We start from the raw sequence: 15313 nt of genomic DNA, 5'->3' as shown, positions 1-15313 counted from the left end.
CTATGACGTTTTGACCTGTCACTGTTCGGCTGACGTAGATGCCAGACAATCAAAAGCCCTGCACTTTAATACCGTTCATAGTGCTACTGCATAATAGATATTATAAAAGCTACATTCTTCCATGACAAACCTGAACGCAAACGCATTAGTCTTATAGACGCTAATGAGTAAAGCAGCATGGTTGAGTGCAGTGTTTTGAGAGAGTATTCGACCTGAATTAAGACAACCAGGACACCAGCAAATAAACAAACCCTTGCATACATACAGTAACCACCCCTTAATAAAACGAAGCAAAACTTTGAAGGTTTATTTCCAAGCAGAACGTCTTTATGATGACACCGAAGTGCTCATTGTGACGTAAATGCTATGACATCGCAGTAAGCTACACAATAGGTTAAAAAACTTCACTCTTACCGCTGTCCCCAAAACTCTCTAATGCCTGTGCCTCAGTCACATATATACAACGGTCTCCGGACGATGTGGGGGCATCGTTGAGTTTCACCGATGCCCCGGCGTGACACAGATTTTTGCCCACATCTGTGACACATAGGTGCAGTGGTCATGAAACCAAAGATGATCGGAAGATACCCGAAGGATTTTGGAAAAAAATGGTTGCTCGCTATAAAAGGAGCCCGCTCAGTGCCCGACCGATCATAGTTCGTGTTCGCCGTTCTTGTACCGTGTTTTTGTACCATCGCTGCCAGGATCACTTTGTGACGGTGTCGGGCTCTCGCGTACTGCATACGGAGCCAGGCCAGTCTCAGTGTGTGTAGAGGGACAGGTATTCTGAAGACATTCTATGCTGCTCATCCCATTCAGCCCATAATATACACTCCGGAACAGACTCGTCAACATTCCCAGTGTCCGACGAATGACACCCGCTAGGCGCCTGCACGATGCTTGCTCGGACTCCGGTTGGTCACCTTTCGACTTGTATCCCGAGCTGTTATGTTATGGATATTTGTTCTTCTTCAAACACAGGAGTCCATCCGTGGGTCCACAACACTTTATTTGTAATATAATAATTACAGCATCTGTATAATTACGATTGTGCACGTGATACTGGGACATACATGGCCGGGAGCATATCAGAGGAATCAGAGGGCCAACCTGCCTAGCCGCTGTCCGAGGATCAAGCCTCGAGTAACAGAAAGTTTTCTAATTTTAACTAGTGAAACCACTGACCAGCTGCCACGTATCGAATACGATACCTCTCTGGTCAGCCTGCAGTATCCCTCCCGCACCTCATCCACAATGTCAAGCTTCAGTGGCCAACCGGCCATTCTCTAGCGCTAATTAGGAGTCACTGACCTGCACATGACTCCGTGCTATTGGCCATAGTAATAATAGCCTAGCTGCTGTTATAATATATATTGGGCAGCGATGTGAATATTTATCTACATATATTTAAAATAACTTATTTAACTCAGGGAATATATAAGACATATATATACTCCCTGTTAAAACCTATACCCTGCCAAACTGCCTACAATATACACCCTTTCTGTAAAGCATTGTGAATGAGGTAGCGATTAAATTACTATACCTAATGCGAGTTAAATACTAAAACATGAAACGTTATAAAATTAATACAGTAGAGTAGAGATAACAAAGACACACCATTCAGATTGTACTGATGTGACAAATTATCCAGTCATACCATCAACCATGGTTGATTCACAGTTTAAATGATAAATTCATTCTTACTCAAATACGTTTCCATTGAGCACTGAGGTAGAAAGTCTTACTAAAAATAGACCTTAACAGGAATCATGGTAAGGTGCCATGTACCAATTCACCGTCACTAATAATGCACACAGTTGCTCACGGGTAACACATCACATCATTTCATTCCATTCTTTCTATCATTCTGATGGTAGATTAGCAGGCATACATGTAAATGTCCCATGTCATCACCCCAAAATGCCTATCAACAATGGTTAAGAAGATCTGAGATATTCTAACAATATTTGTTCCAAGGTAATGTGGTCGTCAAATCAGCTGAATTCCAAGTAAAAACCCAATACCCCCATACAAAACTATGCAGCTTGACAGATTAGGACATTTACGTCTGTGCTAGTTTCAGGCTCGAACGAGAAAGCAATCCATAGGATTCGAATTCATGGAATATATATAGTAAAACACGAGTTGTGTCCCCTGAACCACACACTTTTCAGCAGCAACGTTGACAACAGTGAGCTGGCGAATGTGATCTAACACATGACATTATCCGACGCCTTATGTTTTGCAATTCAGAGAATCGAAATCAAAAGAATAGATGACATTACCATGTTGCTGCCGTCCCTGTATTTGAAATTAATCAAGTCCATGTTATCATGAAAATAAAGGAAATATGTCATCAATACACGTGTTGGTTGAGCACAAAACTAAATTAATCACGGTAAAGCAGGAATTGCCTCCAATGATTTAGCCATTTCGTGAAAGCTTCAGAAATAAATGTATTACATTTTTTTTTATTCAACACTGAAGAATGTCATTTTGAATATTGTTTCATTGGATATATATGTTTTGAAGATGGTACACGTGATCTGAGATTCCTTCCATCAAATACAGACATGACCGATGCTTACGTCCATGTGTATGGTGGGAGAAACAGACACGTCAAGTAATGGAGTGGTGTGTGATGCGGTAGGGAAGGGAATGACACGGGGGATGTGGTGATCAGGAAGTGTACATGTGACAATCCAAAATCAAAACATTAGGATAAAGGTCAAGGCTAAACCTTGATACAATAAATGACACAATGGCATGTCAAGGTACACACCTACAATACATTTTGAGTGAGTGTGCGTGAGTGAGTTGGGTTTAACGCCGCTTTTAACACTATTCCAGTTATATCTCGGCGTGTCAGCTTAATGTGGGAGGAAAGCCCAAAGTGATGCAGGTCTCAGACGTTTACCACTTCAGTGAATCCCAAGAGCACGGGTATGGTGCTGACAAACTTAGAAACATAATCGGGGCGAACCGGGATTCGAACCCACAATCATAGGTTTCTGGCATGCCCAACATTGGCCCTCGTTTCATTCTAATGTATTCATTAAGAATAGGAAATTGATTTAACTGATTCTTCATTTTGATGATTGTGCCGATTATTTAATGTCAAAATTTACATGAGCACACACATGTTGGCGATCCCTTTGATACAAAATTTAAATCCGAATAAACTATGTTAATACTGCAAGTAAAACATGTATTTTGATACATATTATTGATCTTGACAGACAAAAAACAAATCTGTCGCCAAACGTTGAGATCAAATGTTCCTGATGAAACCCTTAATGGAGTCACGAAAATACAGTGAAGTTAACCTCAAAATTGAAATTGTTACCTTACATGAATACTTGATTAAAACAATTGATATATTCCAACAACTGATCATGACGAAGCAGTTACTTAGCAGGATTTCCAGGGCAGAACATGGCCTCAATACACTGTCTTAAACTCGAATTTGTTATCAGAGGTGAATTATGAGGATCAGGTGGTTACATTGAATGATTGGGTGTCATCGCTCCCCGATACATGTAGCATAGGCCATTCATATGTAAGTCCCTCACCATAGTTTAGATGAACACACACTGCGCTCTCTCTCTCTCTCCTTCTCACGTTAAGGACAAAGCCTTGACAATCATTGTCACCATCACGACAGCGCCTTGACAATCATTGCTTCCTTCTCCTCTGTCATGTTGATGTCGCTGCCCACTACAAGTGTCATGTTGATAGTGACAAAATCTGGGTTATACACCCCGAACATCGGCCACAGTGGCTGACTAGAGTCTACATTGTCTAACGTCGACATCACTTTGTTCTCCTTCACATCAATGAAGACAATCTTCTTCCTGACGTCATCATAGACAACACCGTAATGTAGTGTGTGTGATGCCCCTGCTGTGTTGGGGAGAGTGTCAGGCAGACACAGCACATGCTTCCCCTCCTTCCATGTCCGCCTGCATATCCCGCCGTGTGTAGGACACTTGGCGACCACCATGCAGTAGGAGCTGGATTGTCGAGTAACACAATGAGACACGTCCCTTTGATCCTCCCTGCATACACCCACCTCCAGGATGAGGTTGTTCCGTGTGAGTGGTTTGTCCAGACCGACCCTGTTCACCACCTCCCAGTACTGGGGACAGCCAGCCCGGGGGAGGGGGGCAGTGCTACATGTGCCAATGTACTTCTTCAGTCTCCCCTCCCCTGCAGGTCTCGTGTCCGACTTCCTGTTGACCAGGTCTGCTTCTGTGTTGATGTGGACGTAGTCGAGATTGACTCTGTCTTTGTCATACTTCAGATGTATACCTACAAAATATAAATAAAGTAAACTTCCAACACAAATACATTGTATCTCTGCCGCATCATCATGTCTTACCTAATTTCCTGATTTGCCCTTTTAAACACCCAGTTCAAATTATCCGAAAAGACTGATACGATGTTTTCTTTAATTGGTAATATCTGAAACTGTCAGCTTTGACTCGAGAATACATAAGTTTTGAGGTTTTTTGTCAATTTAGAAAGTTTTCATTCCACGTTTTATTTGTAGTTAACCCGCCATGTTATGACTGGAATACGCATCAAAGCATCGTTACAACCAGCTCATTCACTCAAATATTAGAATGTAAACCGAACTTCTATATCACATAGCTATAGTCGTTGAATAAAGATTGTCTTGATACATCTAGAGTAATGATTAATTAGAAACTGCAGGTGTCCTAACAATAAATGTCATATACTTGAGTGAGTGAGTGAGTGAGTGAGTAAGTTGGGTTTAACGCCGCTTTTAACAGTATTACAGTTATATCGCAGCGTGTCAGCTTAATGTGGGAGGAAAGCCCGAAGTGATGCAGGTCTCAGACGTTTACCACTTCGGTGAAACCCACGAGCACGGCTATGGTGCTGACAAACCTAGAAACATAATCGGGGCGAACCGGCATTCGAACCCACAATCATAGGTGTCTGGCGTGGCCAAGGGACGCAACTCTGCACAGCGAATCGCGGCGCCTTAGATGACTGGGCCACCCGTGCTCCCCGTAATATATTTGAAGTAGGGGTCACGGTCACACATCTAGGTACTCACAATAAATGTGTATATAGTAAGTCGATTGGGCATGTTGAACTGGTTTATATGTGGTGAATAATTGGAATTTAGAATTTCCAGCATTGAGTATGTAACGTCATGCTGAATGCGTCCAACAAACACTGTAGTTCAAACCCCATAGAGTATAAGCAATGGTACTGATGGTGTTATCAAATACGAGGGACATGTGAGTGTGAAGCAACTGCAAATTCGTCAAAGCCTGTAATTATATGTTAATGAGGGAAGTTTTGTGTGCACACACTATAGCACAAGTTAACAACATTAGGGTGAGTGAGTTTGGTTTAACGCCGGTTTTAACAGTATTACAGTTATATCTCGGCGTGTCAGCTTAATGTGGGAGGAAAGCCCGAAGTGATGCAGGTCTCTGACGTTTACCACATTCGGAGAAACCCACGAGCACGGGTATGGTGCTGACAAACCTAGAAACATAATCGGGTCCAACCGGGATTCGAACCCATAATCACAGGTTTCTGGCGTGCCCAAGGGACACAATTCACAACGAATCGCGGGGCCTTAGACGGCCGGGCCACCCGTGCCCCCTAATAGCAGTAGGACATCAAATCTTCGGGTGACTGGACGAATAACTGTGAACCCTATTAATATATGATCTGCACAGTCAGGCACTTCACACATTGCATATAGCTAATCTCATTCTTCTCGTCACATCAGACAAGTATGGATTTTGTAGAGTCGATCAGTTCAATTTATCAACGTTGTCATAACACTCTCCCTGGTGCAAACGTACTTACAGAGAAGAGGAACAGGAAAAGGGGCATCTGAGGCAGGCAGAAAGTGGACAGCTACACTGGACACGCACTCTACAAAACAAAATGTCAAATATATGCCAATGTTATATGGTATTGTGGTATAATGAACTGTTCACGCCGACTTCCACAGCATTTCACTTACATCCTGGTGTGTCAGCTTAAAATTGAGTGAAGTTAAGGAGAGGAAAGTGGGGTAGATTGTGGACGTTTACCACTATGCACAGGCAACAATATTGTGTATAATCAAATCATACTTTGAGATTCGATTCCCAAATGAGCATACCCTTTCACAGCTCAGGTGCCCAACTTTGAAGATTGCACAGTGAATTACAGAACATGAGTTCATTTGTCAAAATATGTTATTTGCTCACATCTCCTTCATTTTTACAACTATATTTATCATACTAGCTCAAATTTGTATTTGCCATGTATGCAATATTGAAATGATGCTCACCTAAAGACTTCATTGTTGACGACAGCTGTTCGATCTGTTGATCGCGATTCTTTATAACCTTAAAACATAATTAATAAGAATAATCATTCGCATGTCATAAGGAAGGCTTGGTAAGGTAGCCTTTTGGGTAACAGGTTACCTGACCACACCAAAAACGAGAGGTCCAATCCTCTTAATTCAACCATATTGTATGATAATTTACAGATCTCAAAATAAATCTATACTTTGAACTTGTGGTTTTCTGGTTTTAGAACGGATTGAGTAAGTTGAATTACATTTATATTGAACATTTAAAAGTTTTATTGCAGGTGTCAACAAACTGAACCTGCAGATGTAACATGTTATCAGCCCCAAGCTTGTTTATCATCGTTTTTATAGCATTCATAGTGGATCCCTCTGTAACAACAAACACATGTAATATATGAGTAAATGGAATATTTAACACTTCCAACGCACATAAAAATAAGGTACATGTGCATTACACCGGACACCTACCTACCATATAGGTCACGTGACGTTCATATAACACGAGACTCGCGCGTGATGGAAACGAAAACGGGGACATTTAGATAGAAATTAACATTAAATGTGAGTTCTATGCATCACTTCCGGTCTCGTAAAACTAGACTTACTACTTTATTTTTGTACAAATCGAATAAAACTAAACTTGTAATGGCTCGTTATTTTTCTGCCTATGGATTTATGAGGTGTGGAACATCGGAGCGTGAGAGACCTCTGAAAGGTAAGTGGTTCCTGATTTGTCCATTTCTGCGTGACGTCACAAAACTTTGATCAACAGAGATCAGGGGCATTACATCTCGTCTGCCTTTGAAGATCTAATCAAGCAATAGACTATTTTAATCAAGATCCAATCAGATTCTCACAACTGTTTAATTCTTTTTATCCTAATACTTACTGTACATTTGGCTTTATTACCTGTGTGCTTAATTACCTTGTGCTATTTGTTATTCTTACCGTACATTTGGCTCATCCCTATTACATGTGTGCTACTTATTATTTGTTACCTGTTCTCAATGTTAATCTGCTGCTTATCAGAACATGTCTTGTATCTATACCTATCATTCACTTGGTTGTTGTCACTCCAGAATCAACAACGAAACGAAGGGGGACAACGTTAACAAAAGACATGTACACCTATTTGGAGGAATTTTGTAAAAATGTTCAGACGTCTCGGACAAGTTCACTGCCTTCTTGCCTCTCACTGTGCGAGCAAACAATCCCCATGGGAAAGACATTGATATTGTCAAACCCAGCCCTCCACTCGCTACTATTAAAAAAAAATGACAGTTTGGACTGATATGTACTTACTGATATGTTTATTGAAAACCCTAAACCCAACAACTACTACTAACCCTAATTCAGTCATAACGGAAGCCAAGGGTTAAATATGTCGGTATAACGAGCCCAAGGGCTAAGGAAATTAACTGAAGCGGCAGGAAAATGGCGAATGCCTTGGTTGCCAAGGAAGTAGTTCGCACATAACAGAATATGGCGGAAGGTGTCTGGTATCAAACATTCTTTCCAAAAATAGTACATAGAATATGACTGAAAATGGTAAGCTTTATGTAAAACTAGCTATAGTGATGCTGATGTGTATGTCTGCAGTTTCTCCCAGCAGACTTGGTTACCTAGATTACAAGTATATCATCTCCAGGGAACAGAGGCAACTAGCAACGAGCTCTATTATGTTTGCCAATGCTCATGGACACTAAGTGGGGTAGTCTTGTGGTTAAAGCATCGGCAGGTCAAGCCATAGACCCGGGTTCGATTCCCTACATGGGTTCATTGTGTGAAGCACATTTGCTGTTGTGCCCCGCAGTGATATCACTGGAATATTGTTAAAAGCAGCGTAAAACCACATTTACTCACTCAGGGACACTGACATTATTCGTATTTAACTCAACATTCCTAATAAACTGTATGTAGTATAATGGAACAGCTCCATGAACAGGATACTAAACACTTAGCTTTTCTTTAGCTCGTTACAATATCAATGTATTGTTTCATCATCCAAGAAATAATCAAATCCTACCTGGGTTACTTTCGGACTGAGGGTCCATGGGTACGTAGTACCCTCCAAAGGAAGAAATCGATTGCTTCAGGTCGCTAAAGTCCTGTCTAGATAGAGTGACTGCAGCCTCTGTATCTCTCACTTGGGGAAGCTTGGATGTAATACACCCATTGGTTCTGGATACTACTGTCTTTCTGGCCCTGAACAGTGCATCAACACTAGACATAGCAGCGAATTTCTGACAATAACCAAGTGCTGTGTCACATTTGGCTTCCTCCATTTCCAACTTGGAGAGCCGTGAGTTATTTATATCATATACAGCTCTGAAACTTTGATCCAGCTGTAGCGAAACCCCTTCTTCTCGCTGATTTAAAGTATTTCTCAGGTCAGAAAATGTATGCTTTAAGAACTCCTTCCCTTCCTCCTCTTTCACCTCTGACATCTTGACAACTTCTTGTACCTGGTCCCTGATGGCTCTGATTGTTTCTATCTTCTTAGAGAGGCCTTTCTGTCCTTCCTCCAGTACCGTCTCCTTTAGATGTTGAAATGCTGTGGCTATGTCATTCACTTTGCAGTCGCTATGATTCTCTTTACATCTGAAACATATTCTTTGCTCACATGTTTCGTCATAGAGCTGGAGAGGATGATCAGCATGTTCTGTGCAGTAGACAGTCTTAGGAGTAGGTTCTGCGTCAGATGACTTCAGGTTTGCCAATGTCACAACTGCATGGGATCTTGTCAACTTCATATATTCATGACTGGCCTGACAGTGCTCACACAAGAAGGCTTCACATTCATCACACCAAGACATGGCTTGGTTTCCATCATCTCTATTGGTACAAAGCACGGCGGAACCATCGTTTTCAGCAGTTTGGTGGAAGATATCTTGGATGACAACGACATCGGGAGGAAAATCAGTTTGTTCTTTGTCAAATGTTTCCTGGCAGATGTCACACGTCAGTGTATCAGGGATGTCAGTGTCTAGGCATGTCTGACATACCGATTGGAGACAAGGTAGGAGATGTGGATCAGGTCAACCATACGTGTGCGAGGTGTGACACACTCTACACTGGGGTAGCTTCACTGCAGTCGCCATTTTCCTGTTTAGTGTAATGATGTCCAAGTTGTGCACAGTTCTGGAAGATACGAAGTATGGTATAATATATATGCAAATAGAAAATAGAAAAATAAACATTGAGATAACATAATGTCTGAGATATCAAATGACGAACGTGCGCCCTGATTAAACGTTATTTTTTTTTAAATATGACTTAGAAATATGATGTATCTCATCCATGTCGGAAACAATAATCTATAATGGCTTATATTGTAGCCAGCTTAATCTTGATGTTGAACAGCATTGCCACATCAGCGGACAATATGTGTACTTGTATAGTATATCTGAGGTCTTGGTTACGGGTATGACATTTACATAGATTAATGCATGGCATATTCGAAGTAAAATTATTAATAATTAGTAGATCGCCTCCGTTGTCTAGTAGTTGAACATCTGCCCGAGGAGCGGCAAATCGGGTGTTCGATCCCTGGCCGCGTTATACCAATAAATAAAAAAGAGGAGACTTGTTGTTACCCTGCCTGTCGCCCGGAATTAAGGGGCTAAAACAAGGACTGGTCGGGTCGGAGTATAGTGTGCCTGAGTGGGGTATTCATGTTAACCTGCGGCTTGGTATTTCAGTGAGCTAGCACTATAAAATCGGCATTAGTCCGGACCCCCAGTAGCCACACGCACCCTTGCTTGCACGTCGATATATAAGTGCAATAATCTTGAACGTGTTACATTTACATGTCAATAAATTGCCTTTCAAGCACTTTAATGCTGCACGATCCGTGTATTCGATCGAATCGATAACAATGAGCTGTTCATTCTGCACGGGAGGTATGATATCTGTGTGCACAAGGAGGATCCACGCGAGGACGCCATCATACTCATGTATAGCGGCATAGAAAAGGCGAGATCATAACCGCAGACAACATAGGGCAGGGAAGTGTGTCCTGTCCTAGAACATGTCGGCGCTTGAAAACGAAAGTAGGACTGACACAAATGTGAAGACTTTAGACGAGTGTTTTATGATTAAGATAAGTTAAGTTATGCTTAAGATATGCAATGTAACAGATGAATGCATTCTAGTGATTTAGTTAAACAAAACTTATTTCTCATACAGAACAATATTATCTTATTTGATTATACTGTTAGGATATCAGAGATTATCCACAACGCACCTACCTGACACAGACCACGTCCTGTATGTGCATCTAGATCACTTCCGGGTTAAGATGCAAAGGTGAATTCTATTTCAACACACGTATACGAAGCTACGGGGGGTAGAGGTGGGTTGAAACGGGTTTTTTTTCACTTTGCATTATCTAAATTATCAAATACTTCCATCAGTGATAAAGTCGTAATTACTTTGTTTTGTATCCTTAGCATAGAATTGATTTTTTAAAGATAATTATTTGTCTAAGAGCAAAAACATCAAAGCATTCTTGTAGTTCTCTTTTCGCCATTTTAATTTGTACATCTTCCCTCAAAGCTGTTGTTTAGCTAGGGAAAAACGGAAAGACATAATAACTGAAAACCATTTAAATTAAACATTTTGCTGGTTAAATTATCGAAGTTCAATACCAATAATATATTTTTCCTTTTATGACAAATAAGTCCATTACTTTCATATCCCTACGATCATTATCTATTTCAAACTGTTCCTTTAGTAAAATGGGATGAAATGGGAAACTACAGGAAATAAACTTTCATGTCTGTCCTTAAATGTACATATATACATACCTAGGTAAAGTTCTATTTGTAAAACAATTTGAAAGAAAAAGTTGTATTTCATGGTTTGGGTTTGTTTGCTGTTTTGCGCCGCACTCAGCGATAGTCCAGTTATATGACGGTGGTATTTCATGGGCTTGCCATACAAGTATATTTTGAGCAATGGTCTAAGAGTATTGCAGCCAAGTGTGAAATACTAGCTGATCATGAGACGAGGATGTATGTTTTCTAGTGATCATAGTGAAACAAATTTGTTCAGAGTTTTGAGTACATGAACTGTATAAACATTGAACACTACTCTAATCGAAGTAATGCATATTTTCGATATTTTCTCTTTCACTTAATCTAGATATTATTTATAACTGTATATCTACCGTAAAACAATAAAATTGCCTTCTTTCTCTTGTACTGTGCCAGTTATCGTTTCCTTGTATTAAATATAGTCTACTCTGCTCTTCTTGAGCTTTCAAATTCAAGTATTAAAATTGTCCAATTACATTTCGTTTCAAGCTTTTCATAAGTTAGATTTAAACCATTAACAACACATCATGGCACCCTAAGTATCAATGAGCGGCCTGTCTGATTTCACAACAAAGAAATGACATATGGAGCCCGAGTTGCGAGTGATAGGTTTGTTGAAAAGATTTGCTGCGCATGAAAACGTTTCAACGATTTTGATTACTCTTGGATGGTATGACGTTAGTATAATCTTGTTAATTCTTAAGGAATAATAATGATGTCCGGTATTGAGCTGTCAATTTGAGTATTGTTAGGGCTGTTTAGCGATCGGACAATTTCATCGGGATTTTTTTGTCGGTAAATATAACTTACGGAACATTCTCAGTGAATGTGTACTTCAACATAAATGTCATATGTCTATCACTGTTAGGATATGTACTTGCCTATGATATGAATTATTAGACATTTAGATTTCTAACAAAGGCGCTAACTTGTCTTTACTTGCCATATTCGGGTGCTTCGATTAATGTAGAAAAGTAGGTAACTTATAATACCAGCGCTTTTATCGATGGCTAGGCTAGGCAGTGCATAGATCTTTTGAATTTCGTGACTTAGGAAAGACAATCAACTCGTGTTGCATGTTATACAAATTTGGTTACACTGTGTGAAGAAATAAGAACACTGTAACACTTTTGATACAATGTATATGTTTTTGAAACCGTGACATCATCACAGTGCGGCACTGAGCGGTATGCGGGCTGACTGACGTCCAGGCACCATGAGGGTTAAAACTTTAAATACATTCTCTTTGTTGATTTTATCGTGTTTTCTGCACAATATGTATATCCATGGAATATTGAAGTACCCGCAGTATGCTTTCTGTAGCCTATAATTAAAAATAAAATTATTTACATGTGCCTAACGATATTTCCCAAATACATAGTAGAATGTGTTTCATGGCGTATACATCTGATATAACTTGTTATATACATATACGTCGGAAATATATATGAACGACTATTAGATAGTTTTTTGATACCACGTGCGTGTTTATAAACGCGTCTTCACATATACCGTTCCATTTAAGGCAACGAAATCCATGAACATGATTTAATTCATCCATGCTGCTTGTAATCTGTTGAATAATACACTGACACACAATGAAGAACATACTTGTGTTCTACCTTTTTTTAATATTTGATTAAATGGCCAACAAAATAACATTAAGTTTTTCCTTGTATTAAGAATCCAGTATCTTGACATGATATGACATATCCCATCGCGTTGTTTGATGGTCGAGCAGGAAAATAAACTCAAAGATCCCACTGCATGGGAAATATAATGTCAAACACGATCGCGAGTTGCGTCCCTTAGTCCACACACCGCTTCAGTGACATTGCAATGGTTGATATAAAGCTGATCAATGGGAGTGCTCATTGTCGGACAGATAATTTTTTGTTAAATCGTGAATAGATAACACGATGGCATATCCTTGTTACGGTTCACAGACAGACAAATATGAGTGTCCATGTGTGTGCTGAAGGAAGCCATGCTGCAGGGCGGTTTGTAAAGGTAGTATGTGGTTTGTAAATAGGTGGAGAGGGCTTGTATGGGACAGGAGAGGGGTAAGCAAAGGTTGATGATCAGTTTCAATAGAACGCTCTGGATCTACTACATGTACAACCCAAGGATGGCTATACATGCCTCAAGGCGAAACCGAAAGTACAACGCACATGTGGTTACTAGGAACATTCTATTTCTGAAATTGTCTGTCCCTCTATGTTATCATACTTTTAATTTGGATGTTTATATTTACCAATAGATGTTCAGTCACAACACGCGACATACCTTGCTTTTAGACACGCCACACTTTTGCTGTAGTGGGCTACACGGGTACACAGATGGCTCTCCGCAAAGGAAGACGCATCCTTGTCAGGGAGGTAACTTCATAGGCCACGCCACACTTTTGCTGTAGTCGGACACATGTGTACACAGATCGCTCTTGTCAGGGGAAGTAACTTCGTATATCAACAGCAGTGTGACAACACACGTACACAGATGTTCAGTCCCAGAGTGGCAGCTATGTGTGAGTTGTAAATATATATTCTGTCTTTGTAAACTTGAAATGATGAGTAGTGAAACATATACATGGATCCAGCATACATATGACACCCGTATATATCTCGTGTATGTCTTGATATGGCAGCCTTGAATACTGCAATCTTGCCATTATACCTATATACAGTAAGGACACGTTAATCCCCACGATACAGTTTCCAGATTATATAATTTCCGCATTACTGAATAATTTCTTAAGGGTAATGTCCCTTTAATTATATCTTGCATTATCAAAAGAACCACGAAAGTGCCTCAGGTCGATTAGCTTACTGTGGCTGGATCAGGATTGTTAAGCTGCGTTATAGACATGTGACAGAGGCCATCTGTGTTTTATTATCGGGAAATGTTAACACACATATATATATATATATATATATATATATATATATATATATATATATATATATGTGTGTGTGTGTGTGTGTGTGTGTGTGTGTGTGTGTGTGTGTGTGTGTGTGTGTGTGTGTGTGTGTGTGTGTGCAATAATGTAATAATGCAAGGGAAACATGTATTTTAAATATCAGAATATAATATTACTTTCATCAGAGAAAGTCAATTCTCCTCGGGTATCTAGGGCGCCGCGATTCGTTGTGCAGAGTTGCGTCCCTTGGGCACGCCAGAAACCCCGATTATGTTTCTAGGTTTGTCAGCACCATACCCGTGCTCGTTGGTTTCAGCGAAGTGTTAAGGGTTCTTAAAATCATAGTCGAAATTGACTTTCTTTCTTTAATATGATTTATTTACGTGAAACGTGTGTGTTTACAGTATTTTTGTCGTGTTATTGTGAAGGCCAGTATATATTGAAAAAGGGTGTCAGCAAATGTTCCTTATGAGACCCTTAATGGAGTCACAGAAATTGTGGGACGGAAATACAGTGAAGTTAAACTCAAAACTGAAATTGGTTACCTGACATGAATACCTGATTAAAACAGTTAAGACATCCAAACAACTGATCATGACGAAGTTGTTACGCAGCAGGATTTCAAGGGCAGAACATGTCCGCAGTACACTGTCTTAAGCGCGAGTTGGTTATTATGAGGATCGGGTGGTTACATCGAATGATTGGGTGTCATGGGATACATGTAGCACAGTCCTATTTGACTGACCTAGACTGGAGTACATGCCGGCCGTCCTGAAATAGATATATATTGCATACAGCTATCCATTTCCCCGCCTGGTCGGGGCACGGGTGGACCAGTCGTTTTGGGCGCCGCGATGCGCTGTGCAGAGTTGCGTCCCTTGGGCGGTAAACATAAAGCTGATATGCTGTGATATGACTGAAATACTGTTAAAAGCGGCGTTAAACCCAACTCTCTCACTCCTCGCCTTGTCACTCTGTCCCTGTTTCAGCACAGTCATTGGGAAAATATCCTCACTATCATTCATCTGTCAGTTCCCCTCCACAGATTAAATGAAGGATTAAACATAACATGACATAAGGAAAAACCTATGGCTGACAAGCTCAATATGTTCCATTTTAATCAACCTTTGGGTCCTGATCGGATACTATCTCCGACATGCAATAGCTACATCAAATCTCACAACTAAGAAACAATGCAATAACTGTGTAACATAACTAACA

General features: G+C 40.3%; 1 pseudogene; it reads right to left on the bottom strand.

Moving 5' to 3' along the window:
• Positions 1 to 3537: 3537 nt before the first annotated feature.
• LOC139447584 (transcription intermediary factor 1-alpha-like) lies at positions 3538 to 9459 on the bottom strand (annotated as a pseudogene).
• Positions 9460 to 15313: the final 5854 nt, after the last annotated feature.

Source organism: Haliotis cracherodii, unplaced genomic scaffold (genome assembly GCF_022045235.1).
Source record: "Haliotis cracherodii isolate W230 unplaced genomic scaffold, xgHalCrac1.p SCAF_7, whole genome shotgun sequence".
NCBI lineage: Eukaryota > Metazoa > Mollusca > Gastropoda > Lepetellida > Haliotidae > Haliotis > Haliotis cracherodii.
The sequence above is the reverse complement of the archived record's forward strand: the minus strand, read 5'-3'. Positions and strand labels throughout refer to the sequence as shown.